A 26,937-nucleotide genomic window follows, 5' to 3' on the forward strand; every position below is an offset into this window, starting at 1 on the left:
TCTCTTAAAGTAGTCCATTATAGACTAATGAAGAAGCTGGGATATAAGGCACTGTGATGTTGTTACTTCAGTATTGGAACGGTACACATTTTAAAAGGTCATTAAGCATGTTCCTTTAAAGCAAGTATATAATACTGTACTTCAAGAAATCAAAATGGAAATCCATGTAACTTCTTAAGAATGTGTGTAAGATGTACTTTATGTGCCATGACTGCAGTCATTAATATGTTTATTGTTCTTGTTTTGTGCGATCATTTATGGCTAAACTGGCCACATTCAGAATACAGAGAGTCCTGCCTGATGGATGTACTTCCTAATAAATATTAAATGTTAAATGAAAGTATGCAGTTAGGAAGTGCAATTAATATTTGTTTCAGTCATCTAAAAAAATAACTCCTAGTAATAAGTGATTGCCCCCCCCCAAAAAAAAAAAAACACTAGTTTAACTACTAGAATATGCTAGTTCCTTATTTCGCTTCATCTGTATTAGCTGTTGATCTAGTAAGATCCAAAAAGTCATTCAGTTTCCAATGTATAAAGCCAGTGTTAGCCTGTGGAGCTTGTGCTTACATGCATAAATAACCTCTTTACAAGCATCTTGAATAAAATTAAGAATTATAACGTTGTGATTAATGGAGTTTTAATGTTTGTTTTTTTAATTGTAGCACTTTTTGACTTACTGAATGACGAGGACCACCTTCTGAGTGAGTATTTTTAATGTGCATTTCACTAAAAACTTCACGTTGTTCTAGTTTTAACTTGGCCCTCTAATAACTTTTCATTTTTACTTAATTTGCTAATGGAGTAAGACGATAAACAAATATGGTATATGCATATGAAAATAAGCTATGAGTGCAACTCAAATGAAAATTATTTCAAATATTTATTTTTCTTTTTTTAATATTTGCTGCAAATTAAATAGCAAAATTACAACTTGCAGATGTGATTTTTCTGTTTTGTATTTTTCTTGGGGAAACATGAGTCAGGTAAATAACGATATGGAGTCAGATATTCATTTTAAATATTTTGACTATTTTGTGTATCAGGCTAAATGCTATAACTTTTTAACTCAAGATGAAATTTCAGTCTACATATGTAGAATGATTTTAGGTTTCATAATTGACTATTATTAAATATTTATACATTACAATGTTAAATATTCAAAACTATACAATAAACTCAATTTCTAATTCATTTTAATTCATCTCTCTGTATATATATATCTATATATATATCTATATATATATATATATATATATATATATATATACATATATATATATATATATATATATATCTATATATATATATATATATATTGTGACACCCCTACACTGTCCCAGTAATCAAGGAACCTCAATCCTCACCATTGGCAACAGTGATGGACATATACAATGGGAGGATGACAAGCACACACACAGTAAACTGCAATTTCCCTTAAGAGCACACCAAGCTCACACTCAGTCTGGGGCTGGTTCTGTCCTCTTTCTTCATATCCCCAATAAGACCCCCCACTGGTACAGCTATAGGATTAATATCTCAGCTGATGGAGCCAAGCCAAGACCTCCAGCACCTTCTCAGTCCAACCAGCACTTTGTGTCCCTGCCCAAGTTAATGACACACACACACTTTGAGATTTGATTTATATACAAGCACACACATACCTGGGGAAGGCTGGCACAGGTTTGCTAGCTATGCTTCCTTCTGGCCAGACTATAAGGTAGTTATGACTGCCACCAACCCCTACTTATCAGTTACTATAAGGCCCTTACAATGGGTGTCCAATCCTACTGTGTAATGTTACTATTAATTAAAATGGTAGTTTTGACTAAACACCAGGTTATTAGGAGTGGCCTGTACGGTGTCACCAAATACATATGCAAGTACTCTAAGAGCTTAAATATGTCTCACAAATATCAGCCACAAAGATAGGTTTAAATATATTTAATCATAAATAATAAAAGAACAAGACAATACTCAGAAAACAAACACAGTTACTTCAGAGTTCAGAATCACAGAAAATATTTTAAAACAACATTCCAGGCCAGTCTCAAATAAATACAGAAATCTTCTAAACTACTCTTTACTACATTCCTATCTATATATAAAAGATATACTATGCCCTCAATCTTACTTACACACAGGCTAGTGCAGATGATGATGATGATGATGATGATGAGTGGATGTTCTTGCTAGGTCTAAGACAAAATACAAAATGCACAGTCTCTCTCTGAGAGAGTTTTTAAATCAGTATCAAATGTTACATCTGGGTTAGCTTGGATGGCATCACTTTTTGTCACCTGACTTTAGTTCCCAAGCTAAACCAGAAACGTAACAGAATTTAACACATCTGTGTGCGAAATTTATATTGCTCAGAACTGTGCAGCTACTAGGAAGTCATAAAGCAATAAAACACTTTTTTACATTTTAAACCTAGTGACTACTTCTCTCCAAGACAACAGAAAATGCTTCTAGCTCTAGGCATCCTGTCTCCTGGCTGCATTGAAACTAACTTTTATAGCACAATTGTAGACCACTTAATTTCAATTTATTTTCTTGAAGTTTTGTAAGTTTACCTTCTATGTTCCAGCAGTGTACACTGTGGTTACATTCTTGAAGATCAGTGCATAACATATAGTTTTGTATAAATCATATCAATATTCACAAATTAGAAGTTATGTACCTACCATAACGTTCCATGTTAGTTGTCTTCTCTCGCCTTCTTTCTTGCTGGATGGGTTCGGAGCTGATCCTCGGCTCCGACTCGGCACTTGCTAAGCTCGAGAGCTAATTTTACCAGCTCGAGGCAACCCTATATCCCATGATGCAAGGCGGAGACTACCCAGATCTCGTTTGGTAGCTAAAGAAATAGTAATATTTTCTTCCAACTGAAGAGGAGGAAGAAAAATAACAATACTAAATAACATCATAACCCTCTAGAAAGGATCAACGTAATCTAGTGACACTAGAAGTTGAACAGCTAGAAAAAGGGAATAACCTCTTAATAGAAGATGCATAATCTTCCCGGTCTGATCAGGCTAGGGGGATGGAGGGCGGGACGCAAGAAAGAAGGCGAGAGAAGACAACTAACATGGAACGTTATGGTAGGTACATAACTTCTAAATGTTAAGTTGTCAATCTCGCCTTCATTCTTGCTGGATGGGACCGTGTCCCTAGCACCTCTATCCTGGGTGGCTCAATGGAACAGACTCTTGAGAACGGTGGAACCAAAATTCGCTCTGTCTCTGGAGGCCAAATCTAATTTGTAATGTGAAACAAAGGTATGAGGAGAGGCCCATGTGTCTGCTGCACAAATAGTGTCTATTGGAAGTCTAGCTTGAAAAGCTGTAGATGTAGCTAGAGCTCTGGTAAAATGGGCTTTTGGGTTAGAAATCAACTCTTTGCCTCTGAGCTGATAAATGTAAGTGATCACAGAAGACAGCCATCTAGATAAAGTTACCTTAGAAACTGGAAGGCCTATTCTGTTCTCTGCATAGGATAGAAACAGTTGATCAGATTTCCTAAAAATTTTAGTCTTGTCCAGATAATATCTGAGCTGGCGGTGAACATCGAGACAATGTAACTTTTGTTCCGCTCTATCAGAATAATTCGGGAAAAATACTGGAAGATCAATGGATTGATTTAGGTTCGTCTGTGATGCCACCTTTGGTAAGAAAGACGGATTAGTCCTTAGAGATACCCTATCTTTGTGGAATATTAGATAGGGAGGGTGAATACAGAGAGCATGAAGCTCAGATACTCTCCTGGCAGAAGTAATGGCAACTAGAAAAAGTGTCTTCCAAGAAAGCAATTTCAAAGAACAGGCAGCTGCAGGTTCGAACGGGGGAAGAATCAAGGATGTTAAAATTAAATTTAGATCCCACTGTGGTGGGGGGTCTCTAATCGGAGGTTTCAATAAAAAGATACCTCGAAGGAATGCCTTGCAAAGTTTATGTGACATAATGTTGTGGTCCAAAAAGCCTATATGAAAATTTGAAATGGCTGCTAGTTGGACTTTCACTGTGGAAGAAGAGGATCCTGAATGAAAAATGTCAGCTAGGAAGTCCAATACCGAATGAATTGGAGCAGTATAGGGGTCTATGTTCCTAGCTTTTGCCCAGAAAGAGAAACGTTGCCATTTACTAGAGTAAATCTTTCTGGTAGAAGATTTTAGGGAAGCTACTATGATATCCCGTACAGGATTAGAAATCATAGGAAGCCTGGCTAAGGATGGAAGTGGAGCAACCAAGCAGTGAGGTTGAGAGAAGGTATGGATTGGTGCAGTTGACCCGACTGGTGGGTCAGAAGATCTGGAACCGGGTCCAGATGCCATGGCTGTACCAAGAGGTAATGATGTAGGAACGGAAACCATATCTGTCGAGGCCAATAAGGGGCAATGAGAATCAACTTGGCTCTCAAGGCGGTTGCTTTCTGAATTAGCTGAGGTATCAGCGGAAAAGGGGGAAAGGCATAAAGAAGTCCCTGGGGCCAATCTTGGGTTAGAGCGTCTCTGGGGGGATGGCCTGGAAGGGGGAAGAGAGAGAAGAAGTCTGGGCATTTGCTGTTTTGAGGTGTAGCGAAAAGGTTGCAGCAAGGAAGGCCCCACTTCTGAAAAATCTCTTCCATCACTGACTGTTTGAGAGACCACTCGTGAGGCATGAGAATAGCTCTGCTCAATCTGTCCGCTATGATGTTGGATTTCCCGAGGATGTGCGTTGCTATCAGAAACCGGTGAGAGGAGATTGCCCATTGCCAAAGTCTGAGAGCCTCTCGACACAGTGGATAGGACTTGGTTCTGCCCTGTTTGTTTATATACCACACTACGGACATATTGTCCGTTTGGACTGCAATAGTTCCCAGGGGAAGAGAGTCATTGAGGGCTTGCAACGTTAAAAGCACTGCTCTCATCTCCAGAACATTTATGTGCAGATGGTACTCGAAAGGTTGCCAAGTGCCATGGACCATTCTGCCCTGATAATGCCCCCCCCACCCGATCAGGGAGGTGTCCGATGTAACTGTGGCAACCGGGGCAAGAGGAACAAATGGTCTACTTTGATGGATTTGAGGGGACGATATCCACCAAGTCAGATGCCTTTTGCAAGTTGGAGTTACTATGATCTCGTGACGCATGGGAAGTTGTTGAAAAGACCATTGGGTGAATAGCATCCATTGTAGAAGACGCATGTAAAGGCGGGCAAGGGGAAGAAGTGTTATGGCGGCCGCCATAAGACCCAGTACCTTCAGAGCAAATCTGGCCTGAATTTTGTTGCTGAGAAGAATCACCTGGACGTGTCTTTGAATGTCCAAGATCCTTTGGTCTGTTAACTTTGCTGAAAGTTGTACGGTGTCCAATCTTGCGCCTATAAAAGTAATAGATTGACAAGGCGACAAGGCAGATTTTTCGAAATTTATAGAAATTCCTAGCCCTCTGCAAGTGTGAATGGTGTAATTTCTGGCTTGGAGAAGCTGATGCCTGGTGGTGGCAATGAGGAGCCAGTCGTCTAGATATGGAAACACCTGGAATCCTTGACGTCTCAGGTGAGCCGTAACCACTGCCATGCATTTGGTGAACACTCTGGGGGCTGTAGTGAGTCCAAAGGGCAGGGCTCTGAATTGGAAGTGACTGGTCCCCAGCTGAAAGCGGAGAAATTTTCTGGAGCGTCTGTGAATTTTTATGTGATAGTACGCATCCTGAAGATCTATCGAGCACATCCAATTGTCCTTGCCCAGAAAGGGCAGAATGGACTGAAGCGTGACCATCTTGATTTCTTTACAAACTTGTTGAGTTTGCTCAGATCTAATATTGGTCTCCAGTCCCCTGTCTTTTTTGTAACTAAAAAGAACCTTGAGTAGATTCCGGATCCTATTTGGTCCGCTGGGACTGGCTGGATGGCTCTTTTTACTAGCAGTTTCTAGTACTGCTAGTTCCCTTAGACCGGGTGGAACGTCTGGAAGGGTTCCCTTTTGTTGAATTGGGGTTTGAATAAAGGGAATTTTGTAACCCTCGGATATAATTGACTGTACCCATTTGTCTTGAGAAAGGGAAAGCCAGGTTATTGGGTACAGCGATAATTTTCCCCCGACTGCCTCCGAAGGCGGACAATCGGGCAACATCTCAGGGATGCTGGAAGGGTTTGTCAGAAAGAGGCTCTCTGCTACCCTGATTCTGCGGACCACCTCTGCCCCTAGAGCGGCGTCTATTATTGTTGCCCCCTCTGCCTCTGGGGGTAAACTGACTTCGTGCGTCAGGCGTGACTCCTTGAGATTTGCGGAACCACATTTTCCCTCCCTTCTGTCCTTTGGGGTAAGGTCTAGAAGGGGTGGAGAAACGGACTCCTACGGCAGAAAGAGTCTTGCCATCTTGTTTGCATCTAGTCAAAGTGTCTTTCACTTGAGGTCCGAACAAGGTCGAGCCATCAAAGGGGGAGTTTGTGAAGGACGCCTTGAAGGGGTCTGCAAAATTACAAAGCCGCATCCAGGACTGATGCCTTAAAACCACTCCTGTGCCTGCGGCCCTACTCGCTCCATCGGCTGCATAAGAAATGAGCCACATGGAGGAGTTAGCAATGGAGTTAAGGATTCCTAGCTGTGAGCTAATCTTATCCTGAGACCCAGCAGCTGACGGATCCTGTAAAACTTCTCCCAACTCTTTAAGAACATCTCTTTGAAGGCGGGTGAAGTGGCATAAGTAGTTCAGCGATCTCATGGCAAAAGTCGCTGAAGAAAAAATCCGCTTACCGTACCTGTCCATAGTCCTAGAATCCTTGTTAGGAGGATGGACAGGTACTGAAGGATCAGCTAATTCCTTCTTGGTGACAGCAGCCACCACCATGGCATCAACTGGGACACCCTTTGTTAAATATTGTCTATCTTGTGGGGCCATAATAAATTTTGAAGGCCTCCTAGGGATAGGTTCCACCGAATCCAGAGCCATCCATGCCTTCCAAGCCACTACCTCCATGAGAGGGTTGAAAGGCGGAGACACCCAGGAGGTGGAGGGTCGAGATCCGAACACCTCCAGGTATACTGACTCGTCCTCGGAAGGATTAAGGGAGGGCCAGTTCCCCCTCTGCTTAAGGAGTTCAAGGATGTCTGAAAATGAGACATCCTCAGAGGAGGACCTTGGGGATCCCTCCGACTCATCCAAGTCAGTATCTGATGTAGTAGACTCAGGGGAGTCTAGATGTTTCCTCTTACATGTCCTCTTACACGGGGGTTCCCCTGACGGATCAGGAGAAGCCTCGGAAGAGGAAGATATTCCCAATGGGGAAACCTGAGGCGTTGGATCTCTGGGTCCGGGAGCAAGAGAGTGGGAAGAGACGTCAGCAGGCACTGTAGTGGGAGGAGCTGATGGAACTGTCCGTTGACTAAGCCCAGGGGCTAGTACACTCCTCATCACCTCAAAGGCTCCCCCGTCAGAGAGACCAGAAAGCTCCCGCTCTGAAGAGATAGGAACACCAGGCCTCACCAAGAGGGAAGGCTCTGAGGCAGATGTCGGGGCCGAGCTCACCAACGCCAAAGCTCCGAGAGGGAGAACGGGGTCGGACAAGGGTCCGATGCCACTCGCCCCCTCGGAGCTGATGAGAGAGACCAGATGCCTGGATCCCTCCAATGAAGGTCTCAAGGAGGAAATCGGAGCCGAGGACGACGGAGCCGAAAGGGGTGGTATCGGCTCCGAAGCCACAACGGTGCCGGTTCCGAGGAGCTCCGGCTCCGAGCTCTGTAAGAGAGTTGAAGGAGGAATGTTTGGTGGATGTGAAATAGCTACCGTCTGTTGAGATGGGCTATGGAGTATTTGGGCCAATGCCGGAGACTTTAATAGTCTACTCACCACTCTCTTGAGGTCGTGATCAGACAGCCTGGACGACCGAGAAGAACGGCTCCAATGGTTCTGCTCCGAGAGCAAGGGTGATCTCGGAGCCGAATGTATGGATTCCACTGAAGGGGATCGAGATCTCTTTTTTGAGATCGATGGAGCCAACGGAGCCGAAGATACGTCGGCTCCAGCCGGAGCCGACACTGAATGTCTGGATTTGACAGTATCGGCGCCGGATGGAGCCGATACTGAGACTGGTAAGGTGGAAGGATCAGCTCCGGCCGGAGCCGATCTCGACCCTGGTGAGGATGAACCCGAAGCCGACGGCTTGGAAGTCTGAGCCGAAGGCTTAACAGGTTTCGAGGGCTTCCCCGGCGCCGACTTAGTCGGGGAGCTCTCGGGCTTTAATAAGCCCCTTAATATCAGCTTATTTTTTCACTCCTGCAGGACTCTTGGGCTGAAAGCATGACAGATAGCACAAGAGTCCTGCAGGTGCGAAGGTCCCAGGCAATAAACACAAGAAGTGTGACCGTCTGTCAGAGACATCTTCTGACAGCACGAGTCACACTTCTTGAAGCCTGAGACCTTTGTGTCCTTCGACATAACTGTGTCGAGGAAACACAAGTTGTGAAAAACAAAACACTAACACACACACACAAAAAATACCCAATCCAACAATTTAAACTAAACAGGGATAACAACACAGTCAGACACAAACAATCCCTGACAGGAAAAAATTTAGGAAGGGGAAGGCCTAAGGCCTAAGCTAGGGAAAGGGGATAAATAACTCGAAAAAAAGGGAACACTAACGGGAATAGGGTTAAAGTAAGCATTAAGGTTAACAAAAAACAACTATAGATATGAAAAATTTAAAGGGGTTAGACTAAAGTCTTATATTTACTAACTTACCTGGAGCTGGTAAAAAAAGGCACCTCCCTGGTTTGGAGCCTACGACTGAGATATGCCAATGGGTGCTCTTCTCCCTCTGAGGAAATCTACCTAAGTACAGCCTCCACCACATGGTTTAAAGCATCCACTTCTTTGTTGTAATCTGGACTAGCTCGCACAGGGGATCCTCCCAAAGCTCCTTTAGGCTTCTGGAATGCCTGCTCACATGCTGTGGTCCACACTACCTTATCTGGCTTGTTTTTCCCTGTCAGGTCTTTGAGGGGAGCAGCTATGATACTATACTTGGGGACAAGCTTTCTGTAGTACCCTGCTGTCCCTAAGGATGTCCTCACCTGTTTTTTGGTAACAAGGGCAGGCCATGCCTGAATACCTTCCACTTTGGCAGGTTCTGGCCTGATCTTACCACTCCCCACTCTATGTCCCAGGTAGAAGACCTCTGCCATACCCACCTGGAATTTGTTGGGCTTAATGTTCAACCCTGCCGTCTGTAGTCTGCCCAGCACCTCCATGACATGCTGAAGGTGGTTATGCCAGGAATGGCTGCAGATGGCAAAATCATCTAGGAAAGCAAGGGCAAAATCTCCTGCTCCTTCTAGGATACAATCTACCAGCCTCTGGAAAGTCTCTGGGGTATTTTTCATCCCAAAGGGCATCTTCGTAAACTCATACAAGCCAAAAGGAGTCACAAAGGCCGGCCTCTCTGTAGCACTGGGAGTCAAGGGCACCTGCCAGTAACCCTTAGTAAGATCAATGGTGGTAAGATATTTAGTCCCACCCAGCTACTCTAGGACTTCATCAGTTCCATCATTTCCTGTATCTCTTCCCTCAGAGTCTGTTTTACTCTCTCAGACACCCTATAAGGAACCGGCTTAATAGGCCTTTGGGGTCCTGTATCCACATGGTGCTGCACCAGGTGGGTGCACCCTGGTTTCCCAGTGAACATGTCCCCAAACTCCTGTAACACTGCTTGGATTTCTCGAATTTGGTTAGGGGATAGCTGCTGGGACATTGCTACCCCTTCTACTGAAGTGTCAGTCTGAGCGTCACTGAGGAGATCAGTCAACAAATTCCACTCAGACTCCTTCTGCCATCCACTGCAAATACTCAACACAAGGACCTCCATATCATGCTAAGGTTTCATCATGTTAACATGGTACAATGTGTGCTCCTGCCTAGCAGTTCTATCATGTAGTTGGCATTACTGACCTTCTTTACCACCTTGTAGGGTCCCGCCCAAGCTGCCTGCAGCTTGTTGTGTCTGACAGGAATAAGAACCATTACCTTCTGCCCTACAGCATACTCTCTAGCTCGAGTATTCCTGTCATACCAGACCTTTTTTCTGCTGTTGGGCTTCTGCCAGGTTCTCCTGGGCCAAGCCCATGAGGTCCCTGAGCCTTGTCCTGAGGTTTAGGGCATATGCCATAACAGACTCCTTGTGGGATTCACATTCACCCTCCCACTCATCTTGAATCAAATCTAGAGGTCCCCTCACCCTATGCCCATACAACAATTCAAAGGGTAAAAAACTTTTAGTTATGTACTTACCATAACTTCGGATGTATGGGATCCATCTCGCCTACATTCATAACTAGTATACTAGAACGAAGTCTCTTATTGGCTGGGCTACCCTCTATTCCAGGATGCACCACACCTGCTTCCCCAGATCTTGTTTGTTCGCTTTCATACTTACATGCAAACACAGAAAAATACCAGTTACTCCAACCAACTAAAGTTCTTCAAGAGAAGATCTCCAAATGGACCAACATTTCTTCTAAATCTGAATGGAAGGGGGAAAGGAGGGTGGGTACGAATGTAGGCGAGATGGATCCCATACATCCGAAGTTATGGTAAGTACATAACTAAAAGATGTAATGGGATCCTATCTCGCCTACATTCATAACTGATGGGACAGCGTCCCTAGCACCTAAATCCCGGGTGGCTCATTGGAAAACACTCCTGAGAACTGTGGAACTAAAGGAAGCCCTGCCTCGAGAAGCCACATCTATTTTGTAATGAGAAATGAAAGTGTGCGGAGAAGTCCAGGTAGCTGCAGCACAAATATCATCTATTGATAATTTGGAGTGGAATGCTACAGAAGTAGCCATTGCCCTGGTAGAATGAGCCCTGACTGGAAAGGGAAGCTCTTTGTCAGCCTGCGAATAAATGAAACAGATGCAATCTTTAATCCATTTGGATATGGAGGTTTTGGCCACTGGTTGACCCAACCTGTTTACTGCAAAGGACACAAACAGTTGATTTGACTTCCGCGTCTGAGTAGTCCTGTTCAAATAAAAACGCAGTTGTCTATGGACATCCAACTGATGAAAGATATATTCTGCGTTATTGGAGAATTTGGGAAAAAATACAGGGAGCTCTAGGGACTGTTGAATGCAGAAAGAAGATGCTACCTTTGGTAAAAAAGAGGGATTTAATTTAAGGGACACTCTATCTTTGTGAAAAATCAAATAGGGAGGATTAGAACAAAGAGCCTGGAGCTCTGAAACCCGCTTGGCAGTTATGGCCACTAAAAAAGCGGTCTTCCAAGACAGGAATTTCATATCACAGGTAGCTGCTGGTTCAAAGGGGCGGGCAGTTAAGGCAGCCAGGACCATATTTAGGTCCCAAGGGGGCACAGGATGAGATATCGGGGGCCTAAGGAGCCACGCTCCTTTAAGGAAAGACTCGCAAAGCTTGTTTGCCATTAATGAAGGTTCAAAAGAAACATGAAAATTAGAGATGGCTGCTAGCTGAACCTTAATCGTGGAAACTGAAGAGCCCAACTGAAAAAGAGAGGCCAGGAAATTTAAGACCTCCGGTACTGGGGCAGTAAGAGGGTCTATACCTCGTCGCTGTGCCCAAAGGGCAAACCTCTTCCATTTGCTGGAATACAGTTTGATAGTGGAAGGTTTGTGAGAAGAGGACAAAATGTGGATAACCTCCGGAGAGGGAACTGTCCCTGACTAAGGATGGAAGTGGAGTAACCAAGCAGCCAACCTCAAGGACCTGAGAGATGGGTGAGACTGTCCTGACTGATGAGTCAACAGGTCTGGCACCGGGTCCAGAAACCATGGACCTTCCACCGCATACCTCCGAAGGAAGGGGAACCAAACCTGACGAAGCCAGTGCGGGGCAATCAAAATCATGTCGCTCTCCAGGTAAATTGCCTTCTGTATCACCCTCGGCAGGAGGGGAACTGGAGGGAAGGCATAAAGGAGACCGGGGGGCCAAATGTGGGTTAGAGCGTCCCTGGGAATCTGTCCCTGAGAGGGAGTCAGAGTAAAGAACTCTCTGCACTTCGCATTGTGGGGGCTGGCAAACAAATCGCAGCAAGGGAGACCCCAGTTGGAGAAGATTTTCGCAGCCACTCTTTGGTTGAGGGACCACTCGTGAGGTAACAGGATAGTCCTGCTTAGTCTGTCCGCAATCACATTGGATTTCCCCGGGATGTGCGTTGCCATTACCTACCGCCCAGTGCCAAAGTCTCATGGCTTCTCTGCACAGTGGGTACGACCTGGTCCCGCCTTGCTTGTTTATATACCAAACTACCGACATGTTGTCGGATAGGATAGCAATCAGACCTTGCGGGAGAGCGTGATGGAGAGCTTGTAGTACCAGTAGCACCGCTCTCATTTCCAGGATATTGATGTGTAAATGCGCTTCCTGGGGTTGCCATGTGCCTTGGACAGACCTGTCCAGATACTGACCCCCCCACCCTACCTGGGAGGCGTCCGTGGTCACAGTGGCAATGGGGGAATGAAGGATAAAAGGTCGCCCCTGGTCGAGATTGGATCGGAGGAGCCACCAACGCAGATCTCGACGGCAACTTTCCGTAATCATAACCAAGTGGTTCAAGGGAAGTTCCTGATAGGACCATTGAACCGAAAGTAGCCATTGCAGCACTCGCATGTGCAGTCTGGCTAAGGGGACTAGGAGAATAGTTGATGCCATCGACCCCAATACCTGCAGAATCAGATTGGCCGGAGCTTTTGATAGGGGGAGGCAGGATCGAACTTGATTCTGCAAAACCTGAATCCTTTCTGCCGGTAAGAAGGCGTGCATCCTTCTTGTGTCTAACTCTGCGCCTATAAAGGTAATACGCTGAGATGGCTGTAGCACAGATTTTTCCCAGTTGAAAGTGATTCCTAGGAAACGGCCCAAGCTGACTGTGGCCATGAGTGACTGAATTAGTAGATGCTTGGAGGTGGCAGTAAGGAGCCAGTCGTCTAGATATGGAAACACTTGGAATCCTAGACTTCTCAGGTGAGCAGTCACCACTGCCAGACACTTGGTGAACACCCTGGGGCTGTGGTGAGACCAAAGGGCAGTGCTCAAACTGGAAATGACTGTCTCCCAGGCGGAAGCGTAAATGACTCCTGGACTCTTGACTTATCAGAATGTGATAGTAAGCGTCCTTGAGATCTATGGAGCACATCCAGACATCCTTCTCCAATAGTGGGAGAATGGACTGAAGAGTGACCATTCGGAATTTGGACTTTTTCACAAAGCGATTCAATGAACTGAGGTCCAAAATGGGCCTGAAGTCCCCTGTCTTTTTTGGCACCAAAAATAGTCTTGAGTAAGTTCCTGATCCGATCTGATCGGCGGGGACAGGCTGGATGACTCCTTTTTCTAGCAGCTTTGAAACCTCTATTGCTGCTTGATCCCACTGACTGGGTGGCACGTCCGGGATTTCCCTGAGGGGAAGGGGGGGGGCTTGATGAAGGGAATGAGATAGCCTCCGGTAATAATCCGGAGCACCCACTGGTCGCTGGTAATAGCTTCCCAAGCTTGTGGGTGTTCCACAAAACGACCCCCGACTGGCTCCGGAGCTGCACAGTCGGGCACCAACCCAGGGACAGTGAGCGTAGGAGGAACCACGAAAGGAATCGCGGTCTCCAGAGTTACGGGGGCCTCTGCCACCTCTGTGACGGCATCTTCCCGAATTCCCCCCCCTTGCCTCTAGAGGGGGGATCACTGGGTGGAGTAGGGAAAGACCTCTGAGTTTTCCTGAACCGCATTTTCCCTCCTCTCTGGGCCTTGGAGTAAGGCCTAGAGGGAGCGGAAAAACGGGCCCCAACGGCAGTCAAGGTCTTGCCCTCCTGCTCGCACCGAGTCAGTGTGTCGTTCACCTTGGGTCCAAACAAAGAGGACCCATCAAAAGGGGCGTCGACGAAGGAAGACTTGAAAGCCTCCGCAAAGGAACACAAGCGTAACCAGGCATGTCTCCTAAAGGCCACGCCTGTTCCCGCTGCTCTACTCACCCCCTCGGCCGCATACGAGATGAGCCTCATGGACGAGTTCACAATGGATGATAAGGTAGTCATCTGGGCGCCAACAGTGTGGGCTAACGCCTCAGGTAGATTACCTGTGAGGGACTCACCTAGCTCTTTAAGGAGGTCCCTTTGGAGCCTAGTAAAATGACACAGGTAATTCAGCGACCGTAAGGTAAAGGCTGCTGAAGAAAGGGTACGCTTCCCGTACCTATCCATGCTCCTGGAATCCTTATTAGGAGGGTGGATAGACGTTGAAGCCTCTGCCACGTCCTGCTGTGTGGCAGATGCCACCACCATCGCATCTACAGGAACTCCTTTCATTAAAAATTCCTTTTGAGGGGGAGCTGAAAGGAATTTGTTGGGTCTTGCAGGCACCGGTTCCACAGAGTCAGGGTGCTCCCAAGCCCTTCGAGAAATTAAATCAAGTAACTCATCAAAGGGCGGAGACACCCAGGAGGCGGAGGGCTGGGCCCCGAAGGCCTTGAGGAAGACTGACTCCTCAGCGGAAGGGGTTTTGGCCTGCCAATCTCCTCTCTGTCTCAGAATCTCAAGGATATCCGAGAAAGAGACATCATCCGAAGATGATTTTGGGGACCCCTCCGCATCATCGAGGTCAGTGTCAGATGTGATAGACTCATCTTGGGAGTCCACGTGCTTCCTCTTGCACAATTTCTTCCGTGGAGGCTCATCCGAAGCGGTTTCAGACGGACCCCCCCGGAAGAAGAAAACCCCCCACGGGGGTATCCTCAGGCCCTGGGACCCCACTGTCATGGGACTGCAGTATGCCAGAAGCACCAGTCTCTAGGTCTAGGGACGGTGAGATGGAAACCTGCTGAGCCGGCAAGGACATGGCCAGCGCGCTCCTCATGGCCTCAAAGGCAGGACCTCCAGACTCCATGGAGGTCGCTGGCCGAGAGACCACGACGGCACTAGGAATCCCCGCAGCCGATTCTCCGAGGGGAAGACTAGGCACCGAGGCACCTAGCTCCAAGATGTTCCCCTCGGCCCCGGCTGAGGAAGTCCCTGCAACCCGAACCCGAGGGCAGGGTAGGAACAATGGTCGGAACCGATAAACTCCGAAGGGTCTCGGTTCGATTATGCTCCGCCTTGCTCCACCATCACCGATTCCAACGGCTCCGAGGAAGTTGGAGGAGGAATCAAAGCTTCAGGGGATTGGCTCGGGGCCGAATGGGCTGGAGCCGAGACCATTTTTGCGAAAACCGGAGACTGGAAAAGCCTCTGAATAACTCTATCCAAATCCGAATCAGATAATTTGGAGGATCTAGAGGAAATAGAAAGGGGCCGAGACGACTTCTCTCTCGGCTCAGACAAGGTAGGGCACCGGCTCCGAAAGGGCTCCAACACTATTGGCGCCGGATCCGACACAGTATGAATAAGGATCGGCGCCGAAGGAGCTTTCGGAGCCGAGGGGGAAGAGTCTGAGCTGCACACCTCCATCGGCTCCGAGACCAATGGAACCGAGGGAGGTGGTTCACCTCTCGATGCTCCAACCTGCAGCTCCGAAACTAATGGAGCCAAGGAAAGAGGCATCGAGGCAGACCCTTCGACCCTCGGCTCCGAAGTCAGTGGAGCCGAGGAAGAAGAGGTCAGCCTATGCTTCTTAGTAGTCGGCTCCGACGGACTGGTTGGAGCCGACGACCTTTTCTTTTTAGAAGCAGTAGCAGGAGATGAAGCCAAAGCTTCCTCAAAGGAGGGCTTAATAAGGCCCTTCAGGATTAATTTATTTTTGCGTTCTTGAAGAACCCTAGCGGAAAAGGCATGGCAAACACTACATGTCTCTTGCAAATGCTTTGGCCCTAAACAATAAACGCAAATGGCATGACTATCCGTGATAGACATTTTATAATTGCACTTAGTGCACTTTTTAAAACCAGATTTCTGCTCTTTAGACATTTTCACCAACAAACTAATGGAATAGTGGAACAATCTAACTGCCACACAAAAAACAGTACTTCACCAAAAACTGTTTAAAGCGCGAGAATAGGGCGCGAGCCCTCTGAACACAAGATTTACCTCACAAGGAGAAAGAACAACAACAAAGGGAACACAACAACGGGCAAAAGCCCTCTAACTTAAACGGGCTTTACCCGGAGAAGAAAAAGGAATAAAAATAAACAACACACTCACTCCACTAAGATGGGCAAAGGCCCTCTAACTTAAACGGGCCTTGCCCGAAGTACCAACAGATACAAAAATGCCAATAACACTCAAACAATACACAAACTTAAGAATAGCTGTTAAAACAGCTGTTGATTGATTTTATGAGGAAACCCCAGGTCAAAAGACCAGAAAAAATAAGAAAATACACTTAGCTCCAGCCAAGTCGAGACCACGTCTAGCTTGATAAAGCGGCAAACGAGATCTGGGGAAGCAGGTGTGGTGCATCCTGGGATAGAGGGTAGCCCAGCCAATAAGAGACTTCGTTCTAGTATACTAGTTGGCCGAGTCGGAGCCAATGGATCGGCTCCGAACCCATCAGTTATGAATGTAGGCGAGATAGGATCCCATTACATCCTGTAGATTCCTGTGGCACCTTTCTGTAAGCAAACAGATGGGGCAAATGTTTGTCCCACACCCTCTTGAACTGGTCTGCAAATGCCTGTAGCATGGACTTGAGTGTAGAGTTTAACTTCTCAACAAGAACATTAGTCTGGGGATGGTAAGGGGTCGTCTTCAGGTGCTTCACCTCACAGTGCTTCCACAGACAAGCCAGCATGTCTGACATGAAATTGGCACATCTGTTAGTCAGTATTTCTTTTGGGAACCCTACCTTGATGAAAATCTCTAACAAAGTATTTGCCATCTTTTCTGCCTCAATGGAGAACAGCGCCACTGCCTCAGGGTATCTGGTAGCATAATCTACTACCACTAGGATATACTTTTTCCCTGTGGAACTTGGAGTACTCAGAGGCCCCATAATATCTATAGCTACCCTCTGAAATGGCTCCTCAATCACAGCTAAAGGCATCAAAGGAACTTTCACCTTGTCTCCTGTCTTGCCTACCTTTTGGCACAGCTCACAGGTCTTGCAGTACCCTGTTACATCTCTGGATATCCCAGGCCAATAAAAGTTCTGCATTATATGCCTCTTTATATGTTTTTATACCCATATGACCTACAAAGGGAATATCATGGGCTATAGCTAGAAGTGCCATATGGTAGGGTCTGGGCACCACCAACTGCTGTATTCTCTCACCTTCTACCCCTCCATCAGGGGTCCACTCTCTATACAGTAACCCTTTGTCCCAGTATACAGACTCCCCCTTCACTTGAGAATCAGGTGCCTCACTAGCTACCTCTATTACGCCTTGTAATGTAGGGTCTGAGAGCTGAGCCTGCCTCAACTGTCTCTTTGTAACCCTTCCCAGCTCCCCTTCCACAGGAAGTCTTGTATTCTCTGACAGCAGTGCCTCACTGTCAGCCTGCGTACTACTACTACTCACCTCTGCCCTTGCAGTCACTCTGTCCAAGGGAACATCAGTACCCACAAGCAGCTGTGACTCACCTTCACTCTCACTGCTACAGGGTAGCTCCCTCCCTGAAGTAACCACCTCACCAGTCCTGGCTGCAAGTGTGCTGTGTGTCTGGGTCTCCCCCAGGCTACCAGACCCACATGCTTGTCTCCAAGCCTGACTGCATGTACCTGCATGCACACGTACTGCATTATCAAAATCATTCCTTATCAGGACAGGGTTATCCTTAAGCACACCTACTTGCTAGCTTCCTTTTCCACCCTCCCAGTCAAGGTGAACCCTAGCCAATGGTATTTGGAATGGGGTCCCTCCTAAAGCTCTGACTGGAGTAGACTGTCCAAGCAAGTAGTGCTCCTCCTTAACCATTGCAGGCTTCATGATGGTTAGGTCAGAGGCTGTGTCTCTCTTAGCAATGGCCTCCTTCCCATTCACTAAGATAGGGTGTAACCTCTTGTGGTAGTTTGGTATGATTGTTGTCATGAGACAACTTACTGCTGGCATTTTGTCATTCCCACTTACTAGCTCTCCCACCTTTTACTCCCCACCTTGCCTCCATGGACATCTATATGGTACATGACCCCACTGGTTGAAATTAAAATATTTACCCCTTGGTCCTGGACATGTATCTGGACTAGTGGCTTCCCCTGATACTGGTAAACTCTGTTGGGGCAGTCTGGGCTGCCCACCATGGGTTCCCTTAGACCCATGAGCAGTATTGGATGTCCCTTTCTGTGCAGTGATGCCCTGCTTCCTAGGTATAGGTCTCCCTTCTTCCTCAACTTATCTGTAGTAGTGCATTGTCGATCAGCTAACCGGATTCTCATATCCTTATGCAAAGTGTTAAGGGTTGTTCCCTAGCCAGAAGGTCTGCTAGCCCTTCAAAAATGGTGACCTGACATCCACTCACCCACCTATGAAAATAAGTGTTTAGTTTACCAACATATTCACACACACTTTCATCTGCCTTGCGTCTATGCTCACAAAACCTTTTTCTATAAGCTTCAGGTGTTTATTTACTATTTATTTATTTATTTTACATTTGTTGACTGGGATTGCGCGACTAAGCTGAGTAGCTCTTTTTCAGTGGACGCCCGAAGCTGTAGGTGGATTGGACACTCTAAATTGGCCCTAGATGTGAGTGTGTGCATGTGTGTGCCTTCTGTGGAAGGTTGGGCGCCAGGCTGGCAACTCAACACTGTAAAACTCCACTGCCAATCATGAGCAGACAGGCGATCCACTGAGGCAACCCCTAACTGGGAAATAGCCAAAAGAAGAAGAATTATATACATTAGGTTTATATTTGAAAGACAAATGACTACATAAAATAGGATTTACAGAGAATAGTTGGTGCAGAAACAATCAGGCAAATACAGTGTTCAGTAATTCACTACAGAAGATAGTCAACCTAAAGCAAATAATCAAATATCACAATCTTATTTTCGACTGTTATAGTGTTATACTGTAGTAGTAAATATGCAGGCTAGAGACAATTATAATATAACTGACCTAACAGCAGTGGTATAACAAGGGCCATAGTTTGACTGACTAGGGTTAAGGTGGTTGTGTGCAGAGGCAGGACTATTCAGATGTTAGATAGTGTCTTGCTGCAGATTTGAACAGATTAATATTTTTAAGGGATCTGATTTTGTGTGGAAGTTTGTTCTATGATATGCTGCCCAAGGACCACCCACAAACTACCCTTCTCTATTCTTTTCACTCTGGCCATGCCCCTGCTAATTTCATATGCATCACATAGTTTTAATATGCCTAGCAGCCAATAAAAAGACAAAGTTGGGAATCTGTGGGAACTATTCTGCTCACTGTAGTTGCTGGGTGTGTCTTGTTCAGGGATCTTAATCAAACTCAGGGTAATGTGCGGCCAGTGACCTCTGGAAACATTTTTTATTCTTTTAATACCGGTATGTTGTTCTCCACTGCCCTTACAGTTTTCTTGGCTGACATACACTTATCATTCTCTGATAATTAAGTTTTGTAAAGGTTCTGTAATGCAATCGTGATGTTCTTAGTTTTTAAAGTAACGGTCACATTACAGAAAGCATTACCAACTACTTTGTTTTTTTTACCATGCTCCATCCGCTGCCTAAATGCTTATTTTTGCTGATATTTATTTCTGATTAAGGTTCTGTAATGCGCTTGTTACTTTAATAACTAACTAGTGATCACATTCCAGAACCTTAATCACAAATAAGTATCAGCAAAAATAAGCATTAGGGCAGCAGGTGGAACATGGTAAAAAAAGATAAAATAGTTGGTAATGCTGACATGAGAGTATGAGTTAGATCTATTGAGTGGGTATTTTACACTAACTAAACACCGGTTTTAGCAAGTGTAAAAGTAAAATAAGAATTAAGAAATGAAAGATAAGTATGTACGTGTGTGTTTGCATGTGTGTTTATGTTTCTGTCTGCATGTCATGAGTATATGCATGCTTGCATGAATGAGAGCTAGAGTGTATTTGTGTGTATATGCATAGGTTCATAGGTTCATACGTAGGTACTAGGCTATCTGCCCGAAAGCATTTATAAGCCTAGCCAGAATGTGTTGGCTTTCGCTGCCCCTTAGATTAGTTCCCTGTGCCTCTGTCCAGCAGAGCCACTGAAGTGATCCCTGGGATAAACTTTCTGTTTCCCATCCACTCATCAAGGTTTCTTTTGAAGAGTGTTAGCGAAGAGCTCTGCCTAATGTAGATTGGAATCTTGTTCCAAAGCATGGCAAGTCTCTGGGACAGGAATCTATCCCTCCAGCACATTCTATTTGTTGTTGTGGTGAGGTTTAGATCCCTAGAGCGTGTGGCTTGAGGGGATAAGGTTTTCTTTAGGTGGAGCATGTCCATCAATTCTAGGATGGACATGGCCTTGTATGTCAGGCAGAGATCACCTCTGAGTAGGTGGTATGCAACCGAGTAAAGCTGGAGTTTCTTCAGTCGAGCTGCATAGGGCATCTGTCTGAGGCCAGTGATCCTCTTGGTGAGGTACTTCTGTGGTCTTTCCAGCTGTTGCAGGTGTCTTGTAAGGTACATCCCAAACGGGGCGTTGTACTCTATGATGGGTCTAATGAGTCATGAGTAGAAGGGCACAATGACCTCTTTTGATCTGGATGCGAACCCTTTTGTGAATAGATGGGCCACGTAGAAGGATTTTCTAACCACTTTGGCAATGTGATTATCAAAGGTGAGATTACTATCTACTTGGGTCCCCAGATCCCTTATTATGTCTTCAGTATTTAGGGGACTACCACCTAAGTGGTAGTTTGTGGGTACTTTGTTTTTTCCAGAGGGGATGACTATGCACTTTTTGGCATTTAGCTTGAGGCCATGATTTTGACACCAGGCATCCGTCTCAGTGAGACCCTTTTGGAGGATGTCTGTGTCAGCCGGAGAGTCAATTATAGCCCCCAGTTTGCAGTCGTCTGCGAACTTAGTCAGCCATAGTCCTCCTGTGCTTGCTTGTACCTCTGAGAAGTATATGCCGAACAGGAGGGGTCCTAGGACTGAGCCCTGGGGGACGCCACTTGTAACCGGTTTAGAGTTGGGCCTAGTTCCCACAACTCTCACCATGTGGGTTCTGTCCATGAGCCAGCTGGCAACCCATCTTGTGATGTAGGGGTTTATGGTCAGGCTGGTGAGCTTGTCTATAATAACAGAATGGGGAATGGTGTCAAAGGCCTTTGCAAGGTCTAGGAAGGCTGTGTGTACCACCTTTCCCTCGTCTATAGCTTTGGTAACTGTCTCAAAGAAATCCACCAGGTTTAGGAGGCATGATCTGCCCTTAACAAAGCCGAACTGGGTAAGGTCCAGTGTTTGGAGGTTCCCAGTGTCTCTGTTAATGAGTTCTATGATGATGCACTCCATAGCCTTGCAGACCAAGCTAGTCAGGCTAATAGGGCGATAGTTCCCGGGGTCTGTTTTGGCTCCACCTTTGTGGAGTGGAATAACCGTGCTGTGCACCACTCTATGGGTATGTAGCCTGTGGAAAGGCTGAGTTTGAACAGTGTGTTTAGGTGAGGGGTTAGTTCATCTTTGAGCTCATGTAGGACGCAGCCTGGGACACCGTCCAGTCCTATTGATGCTGTGTTTTTGGCTTTGGAGAGGGCTGTTTTAACCTGAGTGTCTGTGATTTCAGGGACTCTACATTCTCCTGGTATGGTTATGGGCACTTTTGGGGGTGAGAGGGGGGTAAAGTTTGCACTGAACCTGTCTGCCAGGATGTTGGTGTTATCGGTCGGTTCAGTGTATTTTGTGCCATTCTGCACTACCTCCGAGCAGATCTGAGCATTGCCACTTAGATTCTTGACATAGCTAAAGAATGCCTTGTGGTTATCTTTGGAGTCCTTGGCAATTTTTCTTTTAAAGCTCACCTTGGATGATTTTATGAGGGATCATAATTTCTTGCTGATACTGATCAGGGATGTCTTCCCTTCTTGGGATTTTGCCCTTTTCTGTACTAGTTTCCTCCTTCTATTGTATAGCTTGTTTATGGCAGGAGTCCATCAGACTGGTTTCCTTTTCTTGGAGGAGTGAGTCTTGGTTTTGCTTGGGATGGCATGATCTATGCATTCTTGTAAGTGCCCGTAGAATGCATTAGTAAAGGATTTTGCAGCTTAGACAGCGTTATCCTTCAGCATGGGGGCTTTACAACTTTCCACCTCTGTCTTAAGTAACGTGAAGTTTGCTTTTGAAAAGTTTTTCACAGTGGTTTCCTTGTCTGGGGGTGGGGGCAGAATGTGGATATCCAAAGTGATTTGTTTATGGTCAGATCTAACCAGCGAGGGGTTGACACCGTCAACACCGGTCGCCCATGTTGGTGATGACCAGGTCCCATATGTTATCACCTCTGGTGGGAGTGTTGACCAGTTGAACCAGGGCATTTGAGTTTATAAATTCTAGGAAATGTTGGCCAAGGGAATTAGTACTTGAGTAGTTTTCCGAGTTAATGTTTGGGTAACTGAAATCGCCCAATACTAGGGTGTTTGGTAGGACCTTTATGTTTCACAGTGTTTCCAGAAACGCAGAATGGGGGTCCTGGGACATGGTGGGTGATCTGTAGCAAGCTACAATTTGAATTGCTTTTTGCCCGTTGTTAGTTGCATGTGGATGATCTGTGAAGCATCGTGCTGTGCCACTAACCAGGAGGTGTGGGTATCCTTGATGAATATGGATACGCCCCACCTTTTGTATTTCGGTTTGGGTTCTGTGGCCGAAATGTATGGTATGAGTTGTAGCCTGGTAGTGCTGGGGTACTCTCTGGAGCCTTAAACCAGGTTTCTGTTATTGCACATATATCGATTTTCTCCATACTGAGGAGTGCCTCGGATGCGTGCATTTTGAGGTTTAGACTTCTGGCATTGAGTAGCATTACCCTCAGCTTTTTGTTACTTGTGCTATTTATGGTGGTGGGTTTGTCTTTTGAGCCTTGCCTAAGAAAGGCACTATGGGGTTGGCAATCGCCTTGGCCAGTATTCGAAAGCCTAAGGGTGACAGGTGTAAGCCGTCTTTAGCGAAGCAGCGTGGCTTGTCGAGCATGTCATCCCAGGTGGACAGACACTGGATCCCCTTTGAATGACACCAGAAACTTAGCCAATTGTTGAAATCGAGAATTTTTTCTTTATACCGTGGTATCATTCTTGGTGAGGGCAGGATGCTACTCAGGGTCAGGGTCATACCAGCCTGGGCTACATGATCAGAGAGCTCTTCCATGTGTCTTTTCATGTAGTTCAGGAAGGTACGGCTCAGGTCATTCACACCAACATGGACAATGACAGAGTCACATTTGTACTTGTTTTGGAGTGACCTGAGTGCTTGTGTTATGTGGCGGATCCTGGCACCCGACAGGCAGCTAACAGTAACCTTCTCCTTATTCAGCCTAGCGAGTGGGACGTCAGTGTGCCTGACTATAGAGTCACCTATTATTAGTATGTTGGGTATGTTATTTTGCCTTAAGGGCTGTGATTGCATGGCACACTGGTTTTGTGAAGTATGTGTTTCATGGTTTGTGTTGGGGGGTGAAGGTTGCTTGGATGTTTGCTTTGGAGGTCTCTGTTGGTTTTGCAGATTTTTATTTAGAGCCTCTGAGTATGTTTCCATGTATTTATGTGTGTTTTTTGCCTGTGCTGGTTTAATGGGTCTATGTGAGACTGGTGGTGTGATGCCAGTATTTCCCTTCTCCTCTTGACTGTCTGATCCAGTCTTGGGTTGAGAGAGCTTAGCCTCCAGTTTGGCTGTATAATTGCATCTCTCGCATGTATTAGTGTTTGGTGGTAGGAGGAGAGGGTTGTCTGTGTACATGAGGCAGATGTAACATTGCCTCAAAATGCCCAGATTCACCAGTTGGACTGGAGAGTACATGCTTAGGAAGAGTGACAGCGATCAATCAGTGGCAGTAACAGCAGGATCAATTCATAGAGGTTTGCATATTTCTCTCGTCCTCTTAGCTCATGGAGTGTTATCTCAGCCTAGGACCTCTGTAGCTCCTTCTAGTTTGTCTCATGGGGTCTATTTTGCAAGAACAAAATTGAACTTACCCATAATCCATAACACCAAGATGAAAAAGCCGACAGCACCAGCACACCGGCATCCCAGATCACTGATTTACCACTCCGGGTAAATAACCGCTTGGCGATCCTAAACAAAAACATAAAGCAAAGAAAACCAAACCCACCCATGTGGGGGGGCTGTGCCCCCACACCCCCCTAACTAAATATACCAACTCCGAGATCACCCTACCATGGGGGTAAGGGGCAAAGTTCAACAAGATGGCCAAGGGGTTACTTACCTAGAGTGGAAAGTCAGTGTTCAGGGATGATGGTGTAGTGCAGTCATCAGCCTTTTCACCTCCGCATTTTAAGAATCGGTAAGTGAATGTTTGGGTTTTTAAAGGGGACTAGTCTCTTGTTATATTGGAGCCTTCATTTGACAATAATATGTTTGTCATGGAATATTTCAGTTTAGTTCAAAAAACTACACTGAAATATTTAGTACCATCAGTGGATCAATAATAGTCTGAGAATAGAACACAGAGATGTAAAACTTTGCAGATACTGTCAAAGGCTCCAGAGAGATAAGACAAAAGAATTCTTCTGGTGAAGAGGAGTTCAGTGTAAGATAGATTAATTCTCCTTCCTATCAAGATTCTTATAAAAATTATTTTTCTTCCCAGTCTTCCAACCTGGAATCATAAATAGCATCTACTGGAATGTTAAATGTTACGGGAAATGTTTTTTTTTGTTTGGCATGTGGTTAAATGTATTCTAAATCTCCAGAAAAAATATGTAGGAAGATGTCTGCATGTCTTCTCTGTGTTTGTGTGGGTTTTCCTGGATGTTCTGTTTTCCTCCCACTTTCAAAGACGTAGTAGGTGGATTGGGGTCACTAAATTTGCCATAGGTGTGAGTATGCATGCATGCACGTATGGCATGGAAAAACAACAGTGACAGGGCTAGTCACCGGTGCTGTGAACACTGGCTTTAGAAGATGGCCACTGTTGATGTGGCACCCTCGCCCCATGTGAGAAAATAGGAAAAGGGGGTGATGGATGGATGAGACTACAAGATTTCAAGTAGGCAGTTCTTCCACTGTAATGTAATTTTAAGGATGTTTTAAAAGTCAGTAGGTAATGCCCAAATTGGCAGTCTTCAGCACACAAAAAGGTGATTATATAAACTTGCATTAGTCAGACAGGATGTGATTTAGCTTGATAACGGTAAACCTGCAACCCTGCAACTATGTGCCAACATCAAAATTAATGGAAAAAAATATTCACATAGCAATTTTTATCTGATCAGAATTCTAGTAACTTGAGAAATGTGTAAGAAGGGTTTATAAGTCTAGAACACTGGTGTTCACATCAGAGATGAAGTTATTAGACATGGACATTGTGTAACAGCAAGTAAACTTCCCTAATACAAGTAAAATAGCTTGAATTTCAAGGCTCACAACTGCCAAATTTGTTGCACAGAACAAGACAATATTATTAAGATAAAAGACATACTTAGACGCAGTTCCATTTGCATACAAAGCCCATACATGTATTTACCTAACACTGACATGTTTGGTGGCAGTAATGGAATGTACTAATCAGGTGGACTCAGTGAAGACACTGAAACTGAATTACTGCAACTAAGTTCCATCTTACTAGGTTAGTGGGAGCCCTATACAAACAGTATAAGCCCTCAAAATATAGCAGTGCACTGATATATAGTGTCTGCTGTCTGAGGTAGTAGGTGAGCATAGTTTGGAAGGAATATAATGCAACATGAGATCTAAGAGTAGGGTATAGAATTTTGGATATTTGGGGCTTTATATGAAAAAAATTCTTAAAGACACTAGAAGACCATGCTGTGCAATAACAATAGTTAAACATGTGAGCTGTTATCATAAGTGGTGTGGTGAATTGTAAGCTGTTTCATTTTAATAATAAGGAATAGTTGTGAAGGTGAGGCTTCTGCATGAGGGTACACATAAGAGGTATTTTTTTCAAAGAGATGGGCAGCCAGTCAGCACTAAGACTTTTAAACAATGGTGCTTCAATCTGACATAGAAGACCAGCAAAGACATAGAAGACCTTCACACACTGGATCCATCCCAATTTGGCTTTGTCAAAGGAAGGTCATACCTACTAAACCTGGTGGATATCTTTCAGAAGGTCACCAAGGCAATGGTAAAACAGTATATACTGACTAGCTTAACCTGGCTAAGGCATTTGATACAATGTCACACTCTGGCATTGTTAACAAAACTGATAGAATTAGGCATAAACTCCTAAATAACATGTTGGATTGCCAGTTGGCTCATCGATAGGAACCAGGAAGTTAGGATTGTTGACACCACCTCAAAGAGGCCAATCACAAGTGGAGTCCCTCAAAACTCTGTGCTCAGCCCTCTTCTCTTTGGCATTTATTTCTCAGAAGTCAAGACTAATGTCAAAGTCCTCTGGCTGACCAAGTTTGCAGATGACTGCAGTCATAGAATCCCCTCAAGACACTAACATCTTACAATAAGGTCTAAAACAAACAAATTACTGGTGCCAAAGCCATGGCTTAAACCTCAATTCAAAGAAATGCATTATTGTACCTTTTGGGAAGTCAGCCACCCCAGCAAACTATGTCATCAGTAAAACACCCCAAAGCATTTGCCCACTAGACAGGGATCTGGGAACACATCTAAACAATAAGTAACCTAGCCTTTGACCAATATGTATTCAAGGTAGCCAGGAAATCCTTCTGTTGCTCCACTTATACATACGTGCATAGCATCTAGGTCCAGGGAAGTCATTGTACCACTATACTCGACCCTCATCAGACCCGTCATTGAGTATGATGCCCCTTTAGGTATGTACCTGAGCAGGCACATGTAGCAACTAGAATGTCCACTAACTTTCCTTACAAAAAGAATACAGAGCATAAACACAATGACCTATGTCGATCCTCT

The 26,937-nt window shown here is 45.4% G+C and overlaps 1 long non-coding RNA gene across 1 annotated transcript in view; it reads left to right on the forward strand.

Moving 5' to 3' along the window:
- The first annotated feature begins 663 nt into the window (after window positions 1-663).
- LOC122790407 overlaps window positions 664-26,937 on the forward strand; it is a 164,880-nt gene continuing 138,606 nt past the window's right edge. Inside the window, exon 1 of the long non-coding RNA XR_006363013.1 lies at window positions 664-704. This is a non-coding gene — a long non-coding RNA (uncharacterized LOC122790407). The remainder of the gene's footprint in view (window positions 705-26,937) is intronic.

The sequence above is a fragment of the Protopterus annectens genome, chromosome 16.part0 (assembly GCF_019279795.1).
Source record: "Protopterus annectens isolate FY-2018-M chromosome 16.part0, PAN1.0, whole genome shotgun sequence".
Classification (NCBI taxonomy): Eukaryota; Metazoa; Chordata; order Ceratodontiformes; family Protopteridae; genus Protopterus; species Protopterus annectens.